This window comes from Zootermopsis nevadensis, unplaced genomic scaffold, assembly GCF_977971745.1.
Source record: "Zootermopsis nevadensis isolate Lab colony 2312 unplaced genomic scaffold, Znev_1.0 Znev_ptg000010l, whole genome shotgun sequence".
NCBI lineage: Eukaryota > Metazoa > Arthropoda > Insecta > Blattodea > Termopsidae > Zootermopsis > Zootermopsis nevadensis.
This window is the reverse complement of record NW_028259142.1, coordinates 11,070,507-11,086,138: the sequence shown is the minus strand read 5'-3', so window position 1 is coordinate 11,086,138 and position 15,632 is coordinate 11,070,507. Positions and strand designations below refer to the sequence as shown.

The window sequence follows — 15,632 nt, the reverse complement described above, 5'->3', positions numbered from 1 at the left end:
CACGTTGCAACTTTCTCCGTCCTCTTGACACCTAATCACTCTAAGGTCAAAATATTTTTTTTTTCCTCGTTCACATACATCCTCTGTTTGTGTGTGTTCTTTGCTTTTTCATGAGATTATAATTATACTGGCGTTGTTTGCAGTTTACAGTCTATATAGTTTATAAATTCTGAAATCATTTTCCTACGTAGGCCTATTTACAATCTGTAACTTGTTTAATGATTTCTCCATCTATCATAATTTTAAGCTTCTGATATCTTTGCCACAAACTAATATTGCGTTGCTGATGTTAACATTTTTAAATTACATTTCTTCCCAACTTTAATTAATTGGTGTGCTGATATCCGTACTCAGTATCCTAATTTGGACTTCAAGATCTGGTAATTTGCATATAAATCATATTTAAAGACTGTATAGTAGATAGCATAATGCTTTTCTTCTATTCCTGCACAACCTTACTGATAAAAAAATTAAATATCGTACTGATATCCCTGTCTTGCTCATTTGTTTGTTTCGACAGATCCTTAAACTTTTACTTCTCATATAATGAACATTTCTGTATTAATATGAATCTTCTTTATTGTCTGTAAAACTGGGTCGGTGTAAAATAATTTCCTTGTAATGTAAAAAACTATATTTCGATTAAGCGTATAGTATGCATTACAGTATGTATAAATAGTAAATATGTTATTAGGTTTCATTTTTATCCTCTCCCATTACTTGCTGGAGTGTAAATGCTGTACATGAAAAGCCTTTCGTTCTCTAAAAGAGTCTTCAATCTATTTGTTCAGTTTGTTCTTCAATAAGTTTGCGTACAGTTCAGATGTAGTTGATAATTAGCACAATATTTCTTTTCCTTTCTTATGTAGTCTATGCTGATTACCGTGTTAACTTTTAAATCTGTTTTTATTTGTGTAACTCCCTATATGATGCTGGGTAATATTAATAGAATTTATTTTACTACATTTCCTCCAAATTTAAATAGTTGTCCATTTATGTTACCCAGACCTACAACCTTCCTGTTTTTGCGTTTAATAAAACTTCTTTCAATTCTTCTGAACTTATTTTCCCTGGACTTAATTCTTCTGTATTTTCACCTGTTTGATCATCGGAATTTCCGTCCATAATTAATTTCTTTTTTGTTCCTGTATTAAAGAGTGAAACAAAATGCTTCTACGTTTCATCTACTATTAAATTCATTCGTAAAATGTAATTTTCTTTTACTTTTATGTTTTTTAGTATTTTGAATAGAATTCTTTGTGTTCCAGTGATGTACATTTTCAGGAATTTAACAAACTTGTCCCAATTTTGTCTTCTTATGATCAATGATAATTTTTATACTTTGCTCGCACCTTTATGTAATTAATATAATCTTCCACATTTTTACTTCGGTATTATGCTTTGTAGGCCTGATCCTTCTTTATCTGTGACAGCTGAAAGTTCTTAATGTAAGATTTTTATACAATTCTTTTCCTTTTTGTTGATTTGTATCCAAGACTTTTCTTTGCTCTATTACGTTAGTCTTTCTATGTTCTTCCAATCCTTTGCTTTTCCACCCGTAACAGGTTTGCTCTTTTAATTCAACATATTTTCAGTTTAACACTTAACTTCCAAAATTGTATTCAGTGGTATTTCCTTTGTCGAATTAAACTCTGTCCTTCCTACAGTTTACATGTTTCCTGCAAAAAACTTCCAATATTTCTTACAAATTTCCCCCAAAATCCTTACTTCAAAAGTAATTAACTCCGATAGAGACATGACGTATTTTAAGTTCCTACACACAAGATTGACCTTCAGAACTTTCCCTTTAATGTACACGGAAGTTCTGAAGATCAAGCTTCTTAATGAACTCCGCGAGAGTACCGACTTTAGTCGAGAATATTATAGTTGAATGTTGCTGTAACTCCATGGTACAGAGCATGCCTGAGGACTCGATAGTTGCTCAGCTGGTTAACAAATTACGCATAACTACTGATATGGTACACATATAATTATCACGGCCTCTACCAAACCCCATCGCTAGTGCTTAATCTCAAGCAGTTTAAAACAGCGGTCCTGCGTTTACGTCTTCCAAGTGATTTCTTGTCTGGAGATTTAAAATAAAAGTCGTAAGTTTTTCTCATTTCTTCCCGCGTTTTCTATGGCTCGACATGTTTGTATGTCTCGATGGAAACGTTAAGTAGCTTTCCAGAAATCGCTCACATTGATTACCGGAAGCTATGAAAATTCCTGTCCAGCCAGTCCATCTCTGAGCTCCCCCAACTAAGAAAAAGGGGTGCCACATTCTGAACCGTGACGTTCTGTCGTCTGGTTGTTATGGAACTTTAAAGTTCATAACCTGATAATATGATACCCCAACTAACTTCATAGAACAGGACCAAAGCTAGCACAGGATGCTGCAATTTAAAATTAAACCATTAGAGGCCGAGTGATAACCGCTGGCACTAGCTCAAAGGACTGGTTTCGGTCGTGTGAGATGGACCCGTCCTAAGCACGCGCTAGAGGGATGTCAGCTTCAGTTGGTTTGTAGCTCTAGCTGTGTTTAGTTCGGTAAGTCACCGCAGCTGAGGCTGTGCGACCCCCACTACTACTGAACTCCCCTCTCTCGGCTTACACATCGCGCATTTAGGTGTCACGACCACTCGCGCGACCTATACTACCACAAGTGAACCCCTTAACGAAAAAAAAAATAAAACTAATAGCAATATTGGATTCTTGCAGTCGTGTCTCATTGATTCAGCTGATGCACAGCTTAAAATTGGTACTACTGTAATTTCAAATGTTTCATTGCTCGATAAGCATTTATCAAAGGTAAACGGTTCGTGTGTGCCGAAATTTTGTGACGTGTCTGTGTATTTTTGTCTTTGTGGGTACTTCCCTGTCAGGATACGCACAGCTAAATTCTTTAGAAATTAGAGCAAACGCTTCGATGCGAATAAACACACATACTACTTATGAATATATCATGTTGGCACTGCACAGGTTTTAAGAAAATGGCGTAAGCAACGTCCTAGCAAAAATGGTGACCCTGACTCGAGTATCACACAGAAGGGTGGGAGACAATATTATACGGGGGTAGACTTGCTTCTGCTTTCATTTTTATATCACAGGAATTTACCGCTATCTAAATAGGCGAAGGCCCATTGTCGTATTAACCAAAACCCTCCAGTGTCCCCAGACCTCAGCCTGATAAGTGTAGTCCATAGACGACTATCGAATTTCTTTAAATTCCATTGTAACATCCTCCCATCTAGAAGACTTACACTTTATCAGTTTATCGTATTGCCCTGTTATAGTACACAAGAACAATAAATAAGAAAAATTGTCGTTAATGAAGAGGTATCAGTAGTTACCCATTTCAAGAAAAGCGATTCTCGATAACGTCGTATACCCTAAGTTTTTAACTAACGTCCAAGGCACATATTTACGTAACAATACTAAACTACTGTCATAAAACGTTAGAAAAACTAGCTCTTCGTTCAAAATTACCGATCATCACTGTCGAGTGGTTAGCATTTCTGCTTCGCATTCCGGAGGCACCAAGTTAAAATTTTGGCCAGGAAAGAGGTCCTTCATTATTTCCTAAATTATAAATAATATATTAAATTAGACCACGACCAATTCCTGTCAATTTCATTATTCATCAATCACGGTATCACTGAACTATCTTATTTGAGTAACTAAACGGCAGAAGAATAAACGACAATTTTGTTAACAAAACCACAATATTCACCAAGTCGTACAATATAATAAAACCGGAGTTTAGGAACAAAAACATTTTTGGCTCTTTGTCAAATTAAGTTTTAATTCAATCTTGGATAGGAGAGTGGCAAACTTTCCCCACGGAGAAGACACCGCGGTTTCAGGTCAACACTAGAATATTTATGTCAGCGATGTTAACCACAGAAGGCACTCAAACTGTCGCAAGAACTAAGTCGCTGCATCCCTCAGACCTACTCTACTCTTTCCATCCACTTCTGAAAACTCATGGTTTGGCTCACAGGAATTTTTTTCTACAGATTTGAGGAAGTTTTCCACATATTTACCATTTACAGGCCAGTATCACCTCCTTTAACAAACAATAAATATTTTGTATTTATAGCGTTCATATGATTCCCACTGTAAGTACAGGGATTATTTCCTCAACAGTATTAAGTCGTTCTTTGTAACGGTCACGTGTTGTTTTATTTGCTATAGAATTGTTTCCTGTGTCGTCGCAAAAAAGGGAATTTCCTACTTGAAAGGAATAACGATAAATATCCCACCACCTGGAAGTAGAACCAAAGGCTGCATTGTGCTCTGTGTTACGGCATCTAGCCATTCATGTTTCAAGCGTTTCAAGGTGGAATCGATGTCTGCACGGGCCGGGAACTTACACTCGGGCCTAGACCTCGTAGCACAGATAATGTTCATCTTATGCTCATGACACATTCTGGCTCAGGAAATAAATTCATCCACTTGATTTTATCTGTGATTTTTGCAGTTGTCTGTGACAGAAATGTTTCAAGGCAACGTCTTAAATTTTGGTATCTGTTTCTTTGTACCCCTCCTAAAACGCCAAGATAACCTGATATGTTTTAGATCGTCATTAAATAATTCATTAAAGAATCACTGGAATTTACATATTTAAATAAATACGTATTAATAACACGGTAATCAGAGCAGATAGCATACAGATCGGAATTCATTCGTGCTGGAATAAACGGAAATCGGGCTTGGATAGGGCACGTGAAACACATCTGAAGGCAAATTTCGTTGCGTTGAGCCAAACGGTCCTTGGGCCGGTTAAAATTATAAAATTTCAACCCCTGCAGACGTCCAAGTTCGAAAGTATCTTTTCAAATACTGTAAGATCTGAGCTGTAGAACCTTTCAAACTTGGGCTTTCACCACATGGGGTCAGCCTTAGTTTGTTCTAGAAAAGATCTTATCTGTGAAGATATGGAGTTCGTATTTCTACTGAATCCTAATGCGTCATAGGATGAAATTTTGCTATCAACAGATTATTTGTGGAAAACTGATCCCTGGAAATATTCAAGAGGGTTGTGAACCATTACATGTATCAGCATTGGCACATCTTGAAATAGTGAATCTAGTGTAGATGTTCAAAAAGACCATAGTCAGTTTCGTGGCACAGCTGACAGAGGTGAGCGGTCAATACCCTAAATAATAATAATTACTCCCAAAAATTTCAATCACTGATGATACATGTGAGTAAAGATTTTCTATAAAATCTGAGTATAGTATACAAAATAAAATCACAAAATTAAATAATAATTCGCGAATGTATCAACTTATCTTTTTTTCTAATTCTTGCCACAGATTATGAGAGAATGGGCTATTTTTACACATTTATCCCGTGAGCACTTTTAATTGCACAGATTATCTGAACACTACACTGATACAGAGGCTGTATAGTTCTGCAGATCGTTTAGTGGTGTTTCTCACACAATGGTTTGCCAACTCAAGTACCATCATTGAGCTGAGAACGTTTCATTCATGTTGTATAAATATCGCCGTTAAAGAAATGTACTAAGCTATAATTAACGAAACCTGTGATTTAATTCACTGCGTTGTGTTTCTACGAAATATGATTTTCCTCCTGTTTTAATTGAAATTACTGTTATTATTGTAGGTATAAATTATATATAAAATACTTGGAACTAAGTCCACACTATAACAACTACATAGCAATCGTAACACTAAAATATGGAGCTGAATTTAGGTACATCCAGGAATAAAACAATATAATCCTCTTTGACCTTCTTTAACAAACAGGGATAACATCGCACGCTAATAAAATTATTATACAGGTGTATATTTAATTCTACAGATTAATGAAACTCGAAACATTATTCTGTACCAAAAGAGCAATTTACTCTGAATACCAGAATTTAAAAATTGCTTATATTAGTGGAGAGTGTTTCGTGCAGTTGTAAACTTCATATCAGTAAAGAACGTTTAGAAATTTGCGTGAATTTATCACCGTTTTAAAAGTGCCGGCGGTCCATAAACATGAAACGACATGGGTTTCTCTGAACGCATCGTTGAATAAAAACATCTACTTTCTTCACCTTCCATTTGTTACCATTAGCATGTATCTGGGTGACGCCTGCCCACTGGCGCCACCAGCGCGTCCTGTCGGGCGCCAGATCACACCACCGACCAGCCACGACGTCACGCATCTTGGTCAACACTTTATGTCACAAATGTGTTTCGCTTTGCAATACATGTTTCCATACGAGTAAGATCTGTGTTTGCAGAAACAAGCTATTTAAATGGACAACCAAATTAATCAAATTATTGTCTATTAAATTTGGTTTGGATCGCCATGAAAACACTACTTACTCCTTACAGAGGTCGGCTCTTTTAAATATTTTGAAAAGTTGCATTGTTAAACCTTAAGACCCAAATGAAATTTGTAAATGCATTGTGTTGTCTAAATCACCAGTTACTGAACGTTAAAGCAGTTTGCATGCTATTATAACTGCCTTGAAAAGGGCTAACGTACAAAACGCTAATGTAACAAACAGCTACAGAAACAAAATTTGCGATAAAATATCGAAATATGAGCTCTTGTATGTTGTCATATTTCCCAAAAATAATCGACGAAAGTTAACAGAATTTCTGAGCAGGTTATTGTAGGAGTTCAGAGCTTTATTTCGAATACCCAATTTCAATTATCATAAAATTTAATGTTTTACTTATATCTTAATTGCATCATGCTTGTGTTCCTCAATACAGTACTTTTATTTTCCGTCGTTACACAAGCTTATTGTTAAAATCATATAAAATTTTCACATAAAATTGTTACATTTTAAAATTGACGACATGTTTCGATATACAATTCTATCATCGTCAGGTCTATCAAAATTAAAATTAAAATCTGGTGTATCTGTTGCTCTGCTTATATTGCTTATGTTTTATCCGTTTTTATTACATCTCCAGGCTTCTTTCATTTAATTTTGGAGACGCGTCTGGGTGCCTATATCTGCAAAATCAATTTTAATTTTCATATCGTGATTCTGGCTACCGACATAGGAAATGGAATAATATTACTCTAATTTTATATTATTTTAAGGAATTACTCAAATATATCGTAATACAAGCAAAAGAAATACACTCACAAAATATAAAGTATTATAACATACCGGGTTGTGTGTGAGGTGCGTGTCCGTTGTTATTGAATGGCAGACAGCAACTGAGTTGTAGGTATCGTGTGTAGCTATATATATTGGGTGAAAGTTGTTTAGGGGGTTGGGTCAATGGACTGTAGAATGTTAAATATCGGATTGTTCGTGTAAATGTTGCTGTCGTTTAGTGCAAGGTTTTGTTTATGTGTTCTTTGTATATGATATTTCTCTATGGTGTCTCTATGTCGTTTGTTTTGTATTATTTTTATAATGTCCATTGTATGTTCTATTTTGTTGTATGAATGTCCTGTGTTTAATATATGCTTTGCATATGCTGAATGGTCTTTATTATGTTTTATTGCTGTAATATGCTCTTTATATCTTTGATTAAAGGTGCGTCCAGTTTGGCCTATATAGGTTAACGGGCAATCATTGCATTTTAACCTATATATGCCTGGTTTTTCGTATTGATTTGTTGTGTCTATTTGTGGTTTTTGTTTCAAGATGTTTTTTATAGTGTTTTTTGTTCTAAATGCTATTTTTATGTTATTTGTTTTAAATGTTTTTGTTATATATTTGGTTTCTTTTCCTATATATGTGAATGTGGCCCATTTGTTTTGTTTATTTTCGTTTCCGTCTTCATTTATGTTGTTTATATTGTTTATTTTATTTTTGGGTTTTAATTCATAATTATTATATCCGTTTTCTATTAGAATTTGTTTTATTGTGTTACATTCAATTTGTTTGTTTACTGTGGTTATGGGATATGTATTTTTTCTGTTTATTAAGTAGTTAATAGCCATCTGTTTATGTTCATTCGGATGGCATGAAGAGGCATGAATTATGGTGCTTGTATTTGTTGGCTTTCTGTATATTTTGAATTCGAAGTTATTTTCGTTTCGTATTATAGTTAGATCTAAATAATTTAATTTATTATTTTGTTCTTTTTCTAAAGTGAATTGTATATTTTGATTTATGTTGTTAAATTCATTTAAAACATTTTTTATGTCTGTATTTTTTCCATCAAAAATCATGAGTATATCGTCAACATATCTACTATAGTATTTAATTTGATATTTATTTAATATATTTACTATGTAATCATGCTCGAGATATTGTAAGAATATTTCAGATAATATGCTCGAGGTGGGGGCTCCCATAGGTAATCCTGTTTCTTGTTTCCAATATTCATTGTTGAATTGGAAATAATTTTGGTTAATAATAATGTTAGTTATATTTGTAATTTCATTTATTAGATCTATATTTATATTCTGTCTATTTAGAATATCTCTTACAATATCTCGTAGCATGCTTGTTGGAATATTTGTATACATATTATTGATGTCAAATGAACAAATTTGTATATTTTTATTATTATGAAAATTTAATTGTTTGATTTCATTTATTAATTTTATAGAATTTGTTATATTAAAGGTATTTGGTAAATTACAATATTCTTTTAAAATGTTTTGCATTTTTATTGCTATTTTATATGCAGGGGCTGATGTCCAATTTATTAATGGTCTGATAGAGTATGGGTTCTTATGTAGTTTAATTTGTCCTGTGATGATTGGTGCGGTGGCGCTATGATTATAGTATTGTGTTTTGGGATGGTTAAAAATGTTATTACACTTTTGGGTTATTTTTTGTATTTCCTTTTGATATTTTAGTGTTGGGTTTTGTGTTAGTTGTGTGAATTCATTTTTGTTTATAAATTGAGTAATGTATTTTTGGTATTGTTCTATAGAGAGTATTATGATGGTTTTTCCTTTATCTGCTTGCGTAATTGTTAGTTTATTTTGTTGTAATTTTTGTTTGATATTTTTTATTAATTTCCATTCATTAATATGTGTTTTATTATATTGATCGTTCTTTTTATTTTGTTTAATTAGGTGTTCAATTTTGTCAGCTATTATGTGTCGTATATGATCTTGTTTTTGTATAGGAATTAGATTTATTGCAGTTTCTGCTTCCAGTGCTAGGTTTGTGATCCATGTTTTATGTTTTTGATGTAAATTGTATTTTAAGCCTTTGTTTAGTAAATTATATTCATTTGGTGTGAATTGAATATTTGTTAAGTTTTTTACGCGACATGCGAAATGGTGTGATGGTTCATTTTGTTTGTATTCGTTATTATCTTCGTTTCGTGTTTTGTTTATTAATGTTTTTATTTTATTATTTTGTTTCTGATATACTTTAGTCAATTCGGTTTTTAATTTTTGTATTATTTCATTTTCTATGTCCAACCATACATCTTTCCATATGTTTGCAACTTCTAAATGTTTTTTATAGGTTAATATGTTTCTTTTTGTATAATTGTTTAATTTCTGCTTTTATATATAATGTTTCTGCCTTTCTTTGAATTATTTGTATATTAGGATTATTTCCTTGTATTTTGATTTTTACATATTTCGGTGTTATTCTCTCCTTTAAACATAATTTGTTAAACCTAATATTAGCATTGCACTTCAATACCTTACGTTTTAAATTTAATAATTGATATATGCAATTTATTTGACAATTGTACAGCTTATATCTTAATTGCATCATGCTTGTGTTCCTCAATACAGTACTTTTATTTTCCGTCGTTACACAAGCTTATTGTTAAAATCATATAAAATTTTCACATAAAATTGTTACATTTTAAAATTGACGACATGTTTCGATATAGGAAAAGAAACCAAATATATAACAAAAACATTTAAAACAAATAACATAAAAATAGCATTTAGAACAAAAAACACTATAAAAAACATCTTGAAACAAAAACCACAAATAGACACAACAAATCAATACGAAAAACCAGGCATATATAGGTTAAAATGCAATGATTGCCCGTTAACCTATATAGGCCAAACTGGACGCACCTTTAATCAAAGATATAAAGAGCATATTACAGCAATAAAACATAATAAAGACCATTCAGCATATGCAAAGCATATATTAAACACAGGACATTCATACAACAAAATAGAACATACAATGGACATTATAAAAATAATACAAAACAAACGACATAGAGACACCATAGAGAAATATCATATACAAAGAACACATAAACAAAACCTTGCACTAAACGACAGCAACATTTACACGAACAATCCGATATTTAACATTCTACAGTCCATTGACCCAACCCCCTAAACAACTTTCACCCAATATATATAGCTACACACGATACCTACAACTCAGTTGCTGTCTGCCATTCAATAACAACGGACACGCACCTCACACACAACCCGGTATGTTATAATACTTTATATTTTGTGAGTGTATTTCTTTTGCTTGTATTACGATATATTTGAGTAATTCCTTAAAATAATATAAAATTAGAGTAATATTATTCCATTTCCTATGTCGGTAGCCAGAATCACGATATGAAAATTAAAATTGATTTTGCAGATATAGGCACCCAGACGCGTCTCCAAAATTAAATGAAAGAAGCCTGGAGATGTAATAAAAACGGATAAAACATAAGCAATATAAGCAGAGCAACAGATACACCAGATTTTAATTTTAATTTTGATAGACCTGACGATGATAGAATTGTATATCGAAACATGTCGTCAATTTTAAAATGTAACAATTTTATGTGAAAATTTTATATGATTTTAACAATAAGCTTGTGTAACGACGGAAAATAAAAGTACTGTATTGAGGAACACAAGCATGATGCAATTAAGATATAAGCTGTACAATTGTCAAATAAATTGCATATATCAATTATTAAATTTAAAACGTAAGGTATTGAAGTGCAATGCTAATATTAGGTTTAACAAATTATGTTTAAAGGAGAGAATAACACCGAAATATGTAAAAATCAAAATACAAGGAAATAATCCTAATATACAAATAATTCAAAGAAAGGCAGAAACATTATATATAAAAGCAGAAATTAAACAATTATACAAAAAGAAACATATTAACCTATAAAAAACATTTAGAAGTTGCAAACATATGGAAAGATGTATGGTTGGACATAGAAAATGAAATAATACAAAAATTAAAAACCGAATTGACTAAAGTATATCAGAAACAAAATAATAAAATAAAAACATTAATAAACAAAACACGAAACGAAGATAATAACGAATACAAACAAAATGAACCATCACACCATTTCGCATGTCGCGTAAAAAACTTAACAAATATTCAATTCACACCAAATGAATATAATTTACTAAACAAAGGCTTAAAATACAATTTACATCAAAAACATAAAACATGGATCACAAACCTAGCACTGGAAGCAGAAACTGCAATAAATCTAATTCCTATACAAAAACAAGATCATATACGACACATAATAGCTGACAAAATTGAACACCTAATTAAACAAAATAAAAAGAACGATCAATATAATAAAACACATATTAATGAATGGAAATTAATAAAAAATATCAAACAAAAATTACAACAAAATAAACTAACAATTACGCAAGCAGATAAAGGAAAAACCATCATAATACTCTCTATAGAACAATACCAAAAATACATTACTCAATTTATAAACAAAAATGAATTCACACAACTAACACAAAACCCAACACTAAAATATCAAAAGGAAATACAAAAAATAACCCAAAAGTGTAATAACATTTTTAACCATCCCAAAACACAATACTATAATCATAGCGCCACCGCACCAATCATCACAGGACAAATTAAACTACATAAGAACCCATACTCTATCAGACCATTAATAAATTGGACATCAGCCCCTGCATATAAAATAGCAATAAAAATGCAAAACATTTTAAAAGAATATTGTAATTTACCAAATACCTTTAATATAACAAATTCTATAAAATTAATAAATGAAATCAAACAATTAAATTTTCATAATAATAAAAATATACAAATTTGTTCATTTGACATCAATAATATGTATACAAATATTCCAACAAGCATGCTACGAGATATTGTAAGAGATATTCTAAATAGACAGAATATAAATATAGATCTAATAAATGAAATTACAAATATAACTAACATTATTATTAACCAAAATTATTTCCAATTCAACAATGAATATTGGAAACAAGAAACAGGATTACCTATGGGAGCCCCCACCTCGAGCATATTATCTGAAATATTCTTACAATATCTCGAGCATGATTACATAGTAAATATATTAAATAAATATCAAATTAAATACTATAGTAGATATGTTGACGATATACTCATGATTTTTGATGGAAAAAATACAGACATAAAAAATGTTTTAAATGAATTTAACAACATAAATCAAAATATACAATTCACTTTAGAAAAAGAACAAAATAATAAATTAAATTATTTAGATCTAACTATAATACGAAACGAAAATAACTTCGAATTCAAAATATACAGAAAGCCAACAAATACAAGCACCATAATTCATGCCTCTTCATGCCATCCGAATGAACATAAACAGATGGCTATTAACTACTTAATAAACAGAAAAAATACATATCCCATAACCACAGTAAACAAACAAATTGAATGTAACACAATAAAACAAATTCTAATAGAAAACGGATATAATAATTATGAATTAAAACCCAAAAATAAAATAAACAATATAAACAACATAAATGAAGACGGAAACGAAAATAAACAAAACAAATGGGCCACATTCACATATATAGGAAAAGAAACCAAATATATAACAAAAACATTTAAAACAAATAACATAAAAATAGCATTTAGAACAAAAAACACTATAAAAAACATCTTGAAACAAAAACCACAAATAGACACAACAAATCAATACGAAAAACCAGGCATATATAGGTTAAAATGCAATGATTGCCCGTTAACCTATATAGGCCAAACTGGACGCACCTTTAATCAAAGATATAAAGAGCATATTACAGCAATAAAACATAATAAAGACCATTCAGCATATGCAAAGCATATATTAAACACAGGACATTCATACAACAAAATAGAACATACAATGGACATTATAAAAATAATACAAAACAAACGACATAGAGACACCATAGAGAAATATCATATACAAAGAACACATAAACAAAACCTTGCACTAAACGACAGCAACATTTACACGAACAATCCGATATTTAACATTCTACAGTCCATTGACCCAACCCCCTAAACAACTTTCACCCAATATATATAGCTACACACGATACCTACAACTCAGTTGCTGTCTGCCATTCAATAACAACGGACACGCACCTCACACACAACCCGGTATGTTATAATACTTTATATTTTGTGAGTGTATTTCTTTTGCTTGTATTACGATATATTTGAGTAATTCCTTAAAATAATATAAAATTAGAGTAATATTATTCCATTTCCTATGTCGGTAGCCAGAATCACGATATGAAAATTAAAATTGATTTTGCAGATATAGGCACCCAGACGCGTCTCCAAAATTAAATGAAAGAAGCCTGGAGATGTAATAAAAACGGATAAAACATAAGCAATATAAGCAGAGCAACAGATACACCAGATTTTAATTTTAATTTTGATAGACCTGACGATGATAGAATTGTATATCGAAACATGTCGTCAATTTTAAAATGTAACAATTTTATGTGAAAATTTTATATGATTTTAACAATAAGCTTGTGTAACGACGGAAAATAAAAGTACTGTATTAATGTTTTACCTCTACAGTTGGAACATAAGAATGGATCCAGTCAAAAGAAAACGAACCTTAAAGAAGCCCACAACCGTTTCCTTCTACACTGATCCCATTCAAAGTCACCCTAGTGTATCTATTTCGAAGCTACTACTAACTCTTTATCACCTGGTACATCGCTATAAAAAAAACACGTAACAGGCCAAGAGATCGATATCTGCATAATGCCATCTTCAAAGTCAGAGCCCTTAGTTTATTTAACTCTCTTTCTGTTACATTGAAGCAAACGTAGTGTATCTGAAAAATGTTCTTTCTTATTTGGAACGCAGTCAGATATGTAAACCAAGACAGGCGAGTCACATGTCCGTGTGGAATTGTTCACAGCATCTGTAATAGCCTGTAAGTGGGTTCACACCTTGGATAGCCTGCTACTGACAGCTTATGTAATATGCCCCGGTGCAAGTGGAGGGTGTTCACAGGAAATTGAACTAGGAGCAAATTCTCAAACATCCCTTTTCCTCTTTATCTCTCCCACATACACAAACTCTGCTGCTCTTTCCAACCACAAACACTAAATTCAAACTTAGAGATTGGATGTGCATTTGCAGTTGTGCTTCAACGTGGTAACTGTTTGGAGACTTGGAGAATTGTTATGAGACCTCATGTCTTTGCTACCAAAATAGAACTGCCTGCGGGATGCGGGAAACTTATCTTGAAAAGACGGTACAATAAATATGTAAATATGTGTGCATGTTATTGGCAGGTCTGCAGTTACAGACCAGAAATGATTCCTGAAAAGAATAGCAACATTATTACTGACACCCCAAATTGCTTTTTCCCAGAATTAGTGATAGTAAAGAAATATTTTTCATGTGTGACTAGATATTTTACTACGCTATATCAGCAAGGAAGATTGTGTACCGTAAAAAGGCAAGATACACTTATTGCGAATTATAAAACGTGACGTGTTAGAAAATGAAGTCGTAACCTATTCTACAGTACTATTAAAAGAACCCGATTCTGCCCAATCTTATTTCTGTATGTTCCTATTTTAACAGTACGTACATCAGAAATTATGATCAAAATACACGGATAATACAGAAGGAGTTTGTTTAAAAAAAGCAACAACAACAAAACTGTTTAAAAATCTGAAAATTCAAGACCGCTAACAGTATATTCATATCAGTCACAAGCAAAGATCCCGAGAAAGTTGTATTTATTTCATAACAATCTTTCAGACACATCGTATAATGTTACTGTTTCCTAAGTGAACGTTTTCAAAGAGGTTCAGCCATCAAAATTCTGCACATTATTTCTTAATACCATTATCTTAACAACATACCCCGCATTTTCAAACTTATCTTAATTATACATGTCAACTGCATAAATCACGATCATCTTCGTTTTGTTAACACCCAGAAACACCCACTTGCTTGATACTTTCAGGTTCAAATATTTTCCTGAATAATTAGTTTACTAATGATTACAAGTTATGTTTTTCTCTCAAATTAAGATACCTAATTCAAATGCACGTAAAATATCTGAAAAAATTGTTGTATTATGTAACACGATCTGTAGTAGACTTGTTTTGGAAACTAGAAGGGGTTTTATATTTGTTTAAATCAAATAATAAGCATTTTCTTAATGAGCTGTTCTCCTAAATTTATCATATCATTTCTGTATGCATTGAAGAAAGCATGTGTTTCTCGTTATTTTATTATATCCACATGAAGGAAAAATTCTCGCAAAAATAGTATTTTAGGCGAGGGTTCAAACATTATAGTCTTCGAGGTTGTGTTGAAACTGATGTATTCCTGTGTATTCTAGAGTCTCACTGTAGATCTTCGCCACCGACAATTTCATTCGATCTTACTGGAAACTCTACAGAAGACGACCTCTGCC

At 32.0% G+C, this 15,632-nt stretch overlaps 4 long non-coding RNA genes across 4 annotated transcripts in view; 2 read left to right on the top strand and 2 right to left on the bottom strand.

Annotated features, from left to right (window-relative positions):
• LOC110828484 (uncharacterized) overlaps nt 1-15,632 on the bottom strand; it is a 321,029-nt gene that overhangs the window by 7,300 nt on the left and 298,097 nt on the right. The gene's annotated exons all lie outside the window — the stretch shown is intronic.
• LOC147874255 (uncharacterized) lies at nt 6,894-9,430 on the bottom strand. The gene is made up of 2 exons (XR_015534536.1): nt 7,151-9,430; nt 6,894-6,990 (listed from the first exon to the last, which is right to left on the bottom strand). It is a non-coding gene; the product is annotated as an uncharacterized LOC147874255 (long non-coding RNA).
• LOC147874254 (uncharacterized) lies at nt 9,806-10,631 on the top strand. Its single transcript, XR_015534534.1, has 2 exons — nt 9,806-10,374; nt 10,535-10,631. It is a non-coding gene; the product is annotated as an uncharacterized LOC147874254 (long non-coding RNA).
• On the top strand, nt 11,054-13,590 carry LOC147874253 (uncharacterized). Its single transcript, XR_015534535.1, has 2 exons — nt 11,054-13,333; nt 13,494-13,590. It is a non-coding gene; the product is annotated as an uncharacterized LOC147874253 (long non-coding RNA).